Source organism: Eriocheir sinensis, unplaced genomic scaffold, assembly GCF_024679095.1.
Source record: "Eriocheir sinensis breed Jianghai 21 unplaced genomic scaffold, ASM2467909v1 Scaffold139, whole genome shotgun sequence".
Classification (NCBI taxonomy): Eukaryota; Metazoa; Arthropoda; class Malacostraca; order Decapoda; family Varunidae; genus Eriocheir; species Eriocheir sinensis.
This window is the reverse complement of record NW_026110728.1, coordinates 626,529-638,861: the sequence shown is the minus strand read 5'-3', so window position 1 is coordinate 638,861 and position 12,333 is coordinate 626,529.

The window sequence follows — 12,333 nt, the reverse complement described above, 5'->3', positions numbered from 1 at the left end:
AAAAAGTTTAGTTTTGCTTGATTTTGCAAGGCTTTCATGCTGGTGTCCTAATTATTACAGAAAAAGCTTGAATCTTGGAGAGCTCATTCTCTGCTTCCAAACACCAGTGTTGCCACAACAGTGGTGGACAGCACAGCGACATATTTCTGCCTGGAGGTATTTCTCACAACACCGGCAAGTGTAGTGGGCCACTGCTTCCATGTCCCGTCCTGCGCTGCATATTTCTGCTCCCCGCACTGCCTGCCCAATAAGCCTAAACTAACCAAACCTAACTTACCCTAACCTACCTAATGAGGGGCCTTCACCCCCCTCAACCCCCCTTCTACTTGCAGCGTAAAGGCAATCCGGCAGTGTGTTGTGTGGACACTGAACACTTCATACAGCACCAAGGCTGTGAGGCGGCTGACAATCTGGAACAGCACCCTGGCCTTGACCTCAGGGACTAGCACTTCAGCAACCCAGCCGGTACCACCACAGGACTGACCCCGACCATAACCTGACCTCACAGCCTTCCCCGGTGACCCTGACCACACACTTTGACCTTCCACGTAAACTCAGAATAACCCAAACTACCTGCCCCGTCCACGGACCCCCATAGGGCACGGAGGGTAGATGACCGGGGCTTACATGTCAACGCCTACACCCCCCGCCACGGCACCGCTACAGCACGAGGATAACAAGGGTGGACACGTGGATAACACGGATAACAAGGGGAAGCACGGAGCACAGCGTCCCTTCCTCTTTCTCCCGCGCGAGGTAAACAAACACTGAACAGCTGATGGCTGGGATTATTGTACAACGTTGCCAGATTGTCGTACTCAGTTTCTCATATTTCCCAATTTCCATCCCCAAAACTGTTTCCTGGGTCACAATAACGATATTTATTTGTAGTTATTGTTGAAATGGTTTATTATTCCTGTTTCCTGGTGATATTTATGCGGGAGAAGCTGGTAAATGTAATGCTCCGAGTACGACATTCTGGAAACGATGCTGGGATAACTTGCCTTCATCATCTCGCCCTCGTGCGTGTACCGGTTTTCGACGCTTAACCATTGCCAAAACACATCAGGAATCAACGGCTTTAGTGATAACTATATCTGAGTCTCGTTATTGGGCGCCTCTTCGTGACCGATTTGGTGCGTGAGGCCTTGACTGCTCCTACAAACAGGAACCAAGCCCTCTCCCCTGAGATGAAGGTCCTCGTAACACTGAGGTATCTTGCTACGGGCAAAATGCAGCAGTGTAGCAGCGACGACTTGGGGCCTCCACAACAGACCGTCAGCAGGGTCACCCGGGAGACTGTGTACGCCCTTGCACAGCCTCATATAGTGAGACGCTTCATCAAGTTCCCCCTCACTGTGCAAGAAACTCAGGTGAAGCGGCGAGAGTTTGAGGAAATTGCGGGATTTCCTGGTGTGGTAGGGTAGGGGCAGAGATGGAACACATGTGAGGATTGTTGCACCCAAGGAATTTGAGGCAATCGCATGAAACAAGAATGTGTAATTCTTACATACCCAGTGCTAACCTTTAAATTATCATAAGGTCTGCCTTTGCTCTATAATGATAAAATTATTTTAAGAAAAAAAGAAATAAAAATGGGTGTCAGGAAGCTTCAATCCCAAGACAGAGGCCATAGTTCCCCTCAAAAAGAGGGAAGGCCTACTCTTGGCAGATACCTATATCAGACAGCATGTAATCTCAAATTAAAATAACCTACACTTATCGTTTAGCACACATAGGTTGGGTACAACTCTGCTCTGGGTGACACAATGGTTGTGGGCCAAGGCCATATGATAATTTTGTAGTTTATTAAACTTTCAGGCTTCCCTCTGTGGTCACTAAAGGACAAAGGCATGATATATATTTATTAACATGTATACTACATGGCACTCACTGCAAAAAGTTTGATAGTCTCACTAGGTAGAGCTCAAGTTTCATATTGTTTTCCGATTTTTTCTTATCGAAAATCAATAGTTTTAGAGGGATTGAGAATGGGGAAACTAATGATGTGTGACAAAACTTAAAAGCAGCTGTCACGAATATTTGTTAAATGTTATGATTGGTGCATAACTGTAAATAATTATGAAATGAACTCTCACTCACAGTTTAGTGTGCAGAATATTATGAATGTGTTAAAATCATGATCACTCCTTGAAAGAGTGGCCAGAAATTACATGCAAATTAACATATTCTCAATGTTTCTTGGGAGCTGGGTTGAGTACCTGTGAAGATACGAGGAAAGAAATGATAGAGAAAAAAAAAAAAAGTCAGATATCCAAGTGACCATGTTGCGTATATTTGGGGAGATCCATACGTTCGTACAGCAGTGTCTTTACACTTTCAGGAGACAGTATTTAAGTCATTCGTAGGTGGTGGGACTACCTTTCAAATATAGCACGACTATGGAAAGGATGCATCGTGGTCCGGGGACGCATCAGTCCGTTGCTGCTGTAATTATTGTAGTTTCACTCACCTCGACATATCTGTCAGGCCCACAACTGCACTGCCAACAAGTTCAGGCACCATGTCAGCTGTTGATTCATTGTGGCACACTTCTTCAGAGAGTGCTACGCACAGCGCTGGAAAGAACTCCTCGAAGTCTTTACATGCCGCCATTGTCAAAGTTTGTGGAGAGCTGCCGATTGTTTACAAAGTTGCCTGGAACAGCTGGCGGCGCGTTCTATTTATGACACGCTGGTTGCCCCAACTCTGGTTGCTTTAACCAACCATAGTTGGCAAACCATGGTTGCTTTGGTGGCGTAAATAGAAGACGCTTTATGTGAACAGAAAAGGGCACCACTCTATAAATGTGCAAATCGTATGTGACACACGGGAGAATTTTACACCAAACTGCAAACTGGCCCGGGTCTGTCCATGACGCACGTATCTTGCGTGAAAGTGCTCTGTTCACAGGGTTCGAGAGGGGTATGGTCCCTGCAGGATGCCACTTATTGGGAGACAGTGCCTACCCCTCCAAGAAGTGGCTCCTGACACCCTATGTACGACCTCAGCCGGGCCCACAGTCCGCCTATAATAGGTAAGTTTTTGTGCACACACACACACACACACACACACACACACACACACACACCGACATTCGTGTTGTAATTAATGTCTACTATGGCAAAGTGGTCCCTGCAGCCTCATCTGTTCTACCCGCGCTGGGCTAGGTTGCCAGTCTTATTCATTCTGTGCTGCAGTGTTACCACGGTGTTACACTCACACTCCTCAACTCTACCAAGCTTAAAAACCTAACCTAATCGCTCCTAGGCAAACTCGGCCCATCGGCATCTCGGCCCATCGGCAACTCGGCCCATCGGCAACTCGGCCCGTTAGAATACCAACTCGGCTCATAAGATACCATCTCGGCCCATGTTGAAATTGCTATCATCGCTTTTTTCCATGATAAGAGCGTGGCAGAAACTGAATGAGCAGCGATACTAATATTTGTAAATATGAAACAAGTAAAAAAACAAGCAAAACGTAAAATACAACAACAAGATGGTATAAAAGCAGTCAAATAAAAAAGAAAAAAAACTAATATGAATAGTTAAAAAGTAAAACTAAGTAAAAAGAAAAAGTTCTAAAATACATGCAATCAAAAGTTAAAAATTATGGATTAACTGCAATATGATGTGAGACAGCCCTTAGTAAGTTCTTGGCAGAACGCTGGCCATTACTGAATTCTTCCCAGAGGTTCACAAGCTGTCCATGTTGTTTCCGATACTTCTGTTTCTGGTACCTCAAAACTTTTCCATCCGACAAAAGCCTTACTTGAATGGAGACCAGCTTGGCTTCATCATGTAGAAGTTTTACTAACAGGTAAAAGTTTAGTTGGCCTTTCCTCGCCTTCAAATTTAGTCTGCAGTGCCAACCTTCAACATCGTTGTTTGTGCGTATACTTCGCTGAAATGCACACCAAGAAGTCGGAGGCCATATGCTTGAGGTAATCCACGTGGTCTTGACATAGTCTAGAAGTTGTAGCAGCTGTGGCGATCCGTTGGCTTTCCTGTAAAATCGGATGAATAATTCTTCAATGTTCTCTGCTGGCACATATGGAAGAGAAAGTAGCTTTCTTAAGTACTTGTGCATATCTACGTCAAGTTCTTGTATTTTCCTCCATACGGCCTGGCCCCAATGAAATACACATCCACGAATCTCAACCTCTGGGAAGATTTCAGGAATTGCGCGCCAAACGCTTGCCTCGAAATCAATTAAAATTTCCGTTAATTTAAAACTATCACCGAGGATTTCCTTTGTTTTAGCCAGAATTTTCTTATAGTCTCTCCTCCGTTTTCCAGACATTAAAGCAAATAAAAGAGGAACTTGTTTAAAATTTCCATCACGCTGCACAAATGCATGAATACTAAATAGCTGCGTGAAGGGCTGTCTCACAACTTTAAAAGTAGCGTCAGCATACCATCGTTTTGCCTTTGCAAGTAACTTCAGCTGATAATTAGTAGCAAAAATCAAATGGCGCCTTTCACCTACACGAACATCTTATTGTAAAAACTCTGATGGTATGTGATCCTCATTTAAATCAAAGTTCAGGTCAACTGGCTCGTCTGGTCTGTTTGCCCTGCGTTTTCGGTTTCCTTGACGCGCCAAGTTAATAGGAGCGGGAAGTGAAGTCAGAGAAACATTTTGGTCCACGTGTTCCCTTAGAACCTCGTCTACTATGTCTGCTGCGGGGCGGAAGACATCTTCCATTGCCTTTCTCTTAACTATGGATGACACTTTTGTTGAGAGGGCAGGGCAGGCTTCGGGTGGATGGCAGTGGTCCATCTCTCCCCGAATATACTCATTATTATGTTCTTTTATTACCACTGGGCATGTTGTATTTCTATTTCTTACAGAACAACGCCAATGTACACAAACGTTAGTTTTCCTTTTCACTGTGTATGAATACCCGAGACTATCTATAAGTTTATGTTGCCCTCTCTGTGTGGAAGAACAAATCTTTTCATATGTCACAATTTCACTGGGACTTTCTGTTTCAGAGTCCCCTGCTGCCACAGCACCATTGATAGGCGAGGAACATTCACCATTTTCTAACACTGGGATTTCATTTACTTGGGAGAAGCACAGGTGACACATCCAGTCAATTTCCCTCCCTTCTCTAACTGCTGCACGATATTCGTCCCTAGTTATTCCAGTTCCACATTTGCGATGTTGCCACAAACTGCATCTATCGCATAACAACGCCTCCTGTAAAGAATATAAAAGTATCATTAATAAAGAGTCTTCAGGCTCTCTAAACACATGCACATACACACGCACACACAGTTTTTCATCCACGTACCAATATGTCATTATCACATTATAAGAATACACTTAGATTTCATTTTACCTGTAAAGGGCGCACGGTATTCCCGCAGACCAAACAGTTACTCTCCATATTGACTGACCAGTCCTTCCTCCTCGAAGTGAATGCGAAATCTAACATGTTTAACAAAGCAGTCCACCACCACGTCTTCCACTCGTGAAACAACCTAATACCTCGCTTTTCAGTCCCGTCTTTCAATTGGTAAACTACTGCTGCCTGGTAGTTGCATGAGAACTTACCAAACTGCTAACTGCTAACTACCGTCAACTGCCGTCAACTACCGTCAACTACTGTCACCTCCCTTTATTGATAACTAGAAATACATGTAAAAATCCCTACTTGTTATACATCCACCAATATTTTAATGAAACTTATTGTTTCAGTACAAAATATTAATTTGCTGACTTTTAATGCTAAGTACTATAGAAATGTATTTAGGCCCAAAAATCACTACTTGTTATGCATTCAGCATTTTAATACAACTCATTTTCTTAGCTTGCTTACGAGGTCAGTTGTCATGGGAACGGTTTCGATACCTGAACGTTTCGCTCCTTAGTATGAATTTTGGTAGTTATATATTTTGTGTGTGTGTGTGTGAGGAAGGAGGGTGGGGTTGGAGGAAAGGAAAGAGGGAGATAGCAGGGAGGAGAAGGAAGGACTGGGAAGGAGAGTCTGGGAGGAAGGAGGGAGGAGGGATGGATGGGAGATAAGGCGACAAGCGTGTGCAGTGTGTCTGGGTGTGGGTGTGTGTAATAATAATATTAATAATAATAATAATAATAATAATAATAATAATAATAATAATAATAATAATGATAATATTATTAATAATAATAATAATAATAATAATAATAATAATAATAATAATGATAATATTATTAATAATAATAATAATAATTTATATTATTATTATTATTATTATTATTATTATTATTATTATTATTATTATTATTATTATCTTTATCACTAAAAATTTTACATATCACTGCTAATTGCGATGGTAAGTGTGTGATTATTGGATTAAATTAGTTCACCCTTATGCAAAAAGTCTCTTAAAGACAATGGTGTATAGCTTGTACAGATGGTCCGAGTTGGTGGAGATAATGGTCCGACTTGGTCATATAAATGGGCCGAGTTGGCGTTTGAAATGGGCCGAGACAGCGATGGGCCGAGATGGCCCGACACCACCTAATCAAACCTAACCTAATTTAACCTAACATAATCTAAACTATCCTAACCTAACCCATCCTAACCTAACCTAATCTAACATAACATAACCTATACTAACATAACGTAGCCTAGTCTAACCTAATATAACCTAACCAAACTTAGCGCAGCCTGGCACTCCTTGGGAGTCGAGGTTGTTCTTACCTGGTTCTTACCTGGTTGGGCTCCCTTGGAGGGAACCCCACAGTGGCTAGCACGTCAGTCTTGTGTATTAGAGAACAACAGAAATCCAAGACAAAGAAAGATAAGACTGGAAAGTGTGCTAAAAGCCTGTTTAGAATGGTAATAAGTAGATTGAGCTCAGTAATGAAATAAAGTGTCTCCCAGGAACTCAGCAAGTCCCTTCTTGAAAGAGATTAGGTTGGTTGACTCTGCTACCTCTGGGGGGAGTGAGTTCCACAGCCTCACCACACGAACTGAGAAAAATCTATGTCTGGCTTCGCAAGTGCTGTGAGGAACAAAAATTTTGAACTTGTGCCCTCTAGTAATATCCCTTGTTGGTGCCATGGTGAATAGATCTGTAGGTGATATAGCTGACATACCATTGAAGATCTTCCAACATTTAATAATATCTGCACGCAGTAGTCTTCCTTTCACAGAGTAAAGATCTAAAGTTTTAAGTCGCTGATCATAAGACATAGTCTCACAACCTGTGATAAGCTTAGTCCATCGACGCTGAACTGATTCTAGAAGAGATAAGTCAGTAATATAACCTGTGTTCCATACTGGGGATGCAAATTCAAGAAGTGGACGTACATGTGTAATGAATAGTTTAACCATAAAGGAAGGTGAGCGACACAAGGTTGACTTAAGAAAGGAATATGACAAACCAGCAGCCTTTGACACTACAGATTGGATATGGTGATGGAATCTTAATGATGGATCAATGGTTATGCCGAGATCTACTGCAGCAAAACTGAGACTTACGGGATTGCCTTTAACAGTATAAAATGAATACGGGCCCAAATCATAAGACTGACGGAGGTCGGTGCCAAAGTTCATGAGTTTAGTTTTGTCAGCATTAATCCTTAAGTCCCAAGATTCTGCAACTTTAATTAAAGAATCAATATCTCTTTGGACAATACTAATGCCCTCCAACACTGTATTAAGGCTCTGAGGCTTTATTAGAAGATAAAGTTTTAGATCATCAGCAAATAATTTTATGTTTGATACTAAAGTATTGGAGATGTGATTTATGTAAATAAGGAAAAGAGTAGGACCTAACACAGAACCCTGTGGCACACCGCTAATTACTGGAAATGAAGAACTGATCTGTCCGCCCACTACAACTTCCATAGTCCTATGGGATAGAAATGTCTTGATCCAAGATAGAATAACACCATTAATGCCCACTGAATTAAGTTTAGTAAATAGATCTGGTGATTAACAGCGTCGAAGGCTTTTGAAAAATCAAAGAGAATAAGATCAACCATATTGCCCGTGTCCATCCACTCAGAGACTGCATCATACGTAAGTAAGAGCTGATCCTCCACAGACTTGCCAGAGCGAAAATCAAACTGGTTGACATTCAGTATTGAATTGGCTTCCAAATAATTATGCAGTGCAGCAACAATTATTCTCTCTAAAATTTTACAGCTAACAGAAGTGAGGCTTACTGGTCGATAGTTAAGAGGATCACTTCGTTTACCTTTCTTGAAAATAGGTACTACTGAAGATTTTTTCCAAATTTCAGGAATCTCCCCCGAATTTATAGATGAAACGAATATTTTAAACAGAGGATATGCTAAATTAGTGGAGCAATGTTTTAGTAATACTGGATGAACAGAGTCAGGTCCCATTGCAGTGGAAGGGTTAATAGCACCGAGTTCCTTAGCAACATCATGAACTGTGAAGTGTATCTGGTGAAAGGAGCCATCATGTACTTGGTGTGGTGACTGTGGAAGACCAGAGGGTATGGTAAACACTGAGGAAAAAGCACCACCTAAGAGCTGAGCCATCTCTTTAGGGTCGGATACTAAGTTTTCTGCATCACCGAGAGGACCAACGGAAGGACAGCCTACTTTTTTCCCGCGTATGTACGAGTGAAATAATTTGGGCTTAACTGAGTAATTATTAAGGATGTCCTCCTCATAAGAAATCTGTTTCTGAGTGGAATAGTTCCTGTACTGGTAATTTACATCCAGAAATGTTTGCAAAGCTTCAAAAGCAAGTACAGAGTTTCAAGCATGTACTGCTCTCATCTGTTTGTAATGGTTCCAACCATTCTTTCGGATGTTGATAAGAGCTCTAGGAGGTTTGTATTCCCATGATTTGTAAGGGGCACTTGATGAGGAGCGAAGAGTTTTTTGTGGAGCATATGTTCTTCCAAGATAGTTTATATAGGACAAAAATTTATTGTATGAATCATTAGAGTTCATATTCTGGAATTCAAAGTCCCAGTCTACAGTGGACAAGAATTGATTAATTTGCTTAAAATTGGCTTTAGGCCAGAAAGGGGATGCAGCGCTGACATTTGACTTCACAGGTTTGTACTGGAAAATATAGCCACAAAGTATAACACAGTGATCACAGTTGGGAAATGGGGGAAATACATTAGAGGAGCCTACTCGATCAGTTTCAGTAGTGAGAAATAGATTATTGCCTGCCCTGATGTTTGTTGGCTCATCAATCCACTGAGTGAGGCCTAATGAGGTGAAACAGTCTAGAAAAAGTTTATCAGTATTAGCTGTTACATTATTTACACCGCCTAGTAACCAAGAGATAGAAGGAAGGTTAAAATCACCAATCACTATTACTTCCCTGTTAGTACAAAAATCTGTTAGAAAATCAATGAGTTTATTATTTTTTTGAAGAGAGTAAGAGGGAGGTCTGTTACGCCACCCCCCCACACACACCATCCACGGGCAGGCAGGCGGCGTAATCCCCACCAGAACAACCACACGGGCACCAGTCACTCACAGCGGCCCACACCGAACACCGAGGGGAGGAGGGAACGAGGCAGGCCCTGGCAGGGCACAAAGGATACACGTTCAACACTAAGTTCTAGTTTAATGACAGGTTCCTCACACAGTACAGCAACTTTCAAGGGCACAGAACAGTTAATCAGGCACAGTACAGGGGCACGGCAGACACGCACACACGGATGCACACAGCTCGCGAGCGGAGCACTCCGCTGAACACTCTCTCAAGCCCAGACACGCGTCTTCTCAACTACTCCTCAGCGCCTCTCGCTCGCCACCCTTGTTCGCAACAGCCGACTCAGCACTTCCTGCCCGGCGGCCGGCGGCCCCGGGCTCCCCTCTGTCTCTCTTGTCCCAACAAGTAGAGTTGCACCATGCTGAGCTAACATTGCACATACAATCATTCACATACAGCACATTCGTAACACTATCCCCTCCTTTAAAGGCAGTCGACCCGGCTGCCCCAACATTCAACAAACAAAACACATGAAATAAATCAAACTAATCAGTCCCCTGGGACATCACTAAAGTCTCTTAACCATCCCGGCCGTCGCCTCTCTCGCCGTGGGCGCCGCTGGGATGCGGGCGGCGGCAGGCAGGCGGTGGCACCCAGAGCCGCGTCGTCGGCCCCAAGTACTTGCTCAGGGTCGTCACTGACATCTGCCGCTTCGCCCGCACCGCCCCTGTTCTCGTTCGCCCCGTGGTCGACCTCTGACACGTCCCCTTCGCTGCTGCTGGGGCTCACGTCCCTCTTACGCCGGTCGTATGTCTCCTTCATTTCATGGCCTGGCCTGCCACCTTGAGCTTGCCCCGTACGCGTCGGTGCACCTCAGCCAGGCTTTCCTGCAGTGCCGCTGAGAAGCCAGAGGTGACGGTGGGCAAGCTCACGTCGGGGGGGCTGCCCCGTGGCCAAATCCACCGGTAGCCTGAGCTCCCGGCCGAACATTGAACACAGAAAAATACATACAATACACATAAATCAGTCTGTCCTCCACCACGTCCTCCACAGTCTCTTCTCGCGCCCCCAAGGGGCTCCGCCTGTCAGCCACGCCGTCGACCACCCGCCAGTCCTCAGTGGGCTCTTCCACGCCATCCACTCCACGTGACGCTCGGGACAGTCGACACCGGCTCCTGGCCTCCACCCTCGGGGCAAGGTGCCCTCGCTCAGCCGTGACTACCTCCCCACGCAGCCATGCTCGAAAACCTCCTGGAAGCAAAGGGCACCATTCCGGTCACCCTCTCCAGCTCCCGTCCGAGGCCACCACGAGCCTTACTGGCCTGCGTCAGGTAGTCGAGGCCCAGCAAGCACGGCTCGTCTCGATCGGCGACGTCCATCGGCCGGCGCTCCACAGCGCTGCCTACGCCGGTACGAGCCTCCACTGGCCCTTCCAGCAGCACACACTACCCCGGGTCAGGCCGCGCCGAGCACTCCTCAGCCCCCGGTGTCCACTGTCACGCGTCGTGGCTACGACTGCTAAGCCTCCCACTGGCAACACGCTGGTCGGGCGGCGGCAGCTTACACAAGGCGGGGCCCGAGGGCGGGAGACGGCTGGAGGTCGGCTCCCTTCTCCAGCCCGTCCGCGCTTCCCGCCCGCGCCGCGTCCCTGGGCCTGGGACAGGCACTCAAGCGGTGGCCTGACTGGCCACAGTCCTTACAGCGCGGCTGGAGGGCGTCGGGGCTCAGCCGGTCGAGGGAACGCGTCCTTCGCTCCCCCAGGCACCGACTGCACCTATGCCTCCTCTTGCCACAGCCCCCGTACGAGCCACGGAAGCCCTCCGGGCTCGCCTTCATCGACGCTGCCTTTATCTTCACCTTCGCCATCCAGCCCCGGAGGTCATGGCAGGGCGGGGCGGCCGCTCCTAGGCCGCTGGTCATCGTCAAGGCCCCGAACTCCAAGGCCCTCGTCAGCGCGTCGTCGGTCCACGGCAGGGGGTGAGAGTCCTCGCCAGTCTCGTCCCTCAGCGCCCGGCAGTCCGCACAGAAGCGCTGTGTGCCGTCCTTCTTCATATCCAGGACGACTGCTGAGGGCCATGGACTGTCTGTCCGCTCCATCACCCCCTGCGCCGCCAGCTCGTTGACGGCGCGCTGCAGTTCCTCCCGCCTGACCGGCACGACACGTCGGGGCGGGCTCCTGGTGGGCACACTATTTCCCGTGTTGATGCCATGCTTCACCAACCCCGTGCGGCCCAGATCCAAGTCACCCCTGCTAAACACGTCCGCGTACTGGGCCAGGGTGTGGCGCATTTTCTCCGTCTGCGCCTCCGTCAGGTTAGCGGCGCTCCGGTGCGCCAAATCCTCCAGGAAGTCGGGCAGCGGCCCCACAGCGGCCGACTCCTTGCTGCCCGGCGTCTCCTCTGGGCGCTCCACCTCCTCACAGGTGCCCAGCTTGGCACCAGCGGGTACCTTCCGGGCCTCGTCGGAGAAGTTAGCTACCAGCACCGTAACTAACTCCTCCCCCGCCCCAACGAGGCTCCGTCCAACTGCCACGCCGTCAGCCAGCCGCAGGTTTTCCGTGGGCTCCACCATGCCTTCCGCTCCACGCATCGCTCTGGACAGGCGACACCGGACCCTGGCCTCCGTCCTAGGGGCAAGGTGCAGACGCTCAGCCGCGACTACCTCTGCACAGCCAACCTCCGGAAGCAAAGGCACGTCTTGACCGCGTACCCTCACCAGCTTCCGTCCGAGGTCGACACAAGCCTTCCTCTGCGTCAGGTAGTCGAGGCCCAGCAAACACGGCTCGTCCAGATCGGCGACGTACACCGGCAGCCGCTCCACAGCGCTGCCTACGCCGATACGAACCTCCACTGGGCCCTTGAGCTGCACACAGTGCCCCGTGACGCCGCACAGCCTCTGTGGCG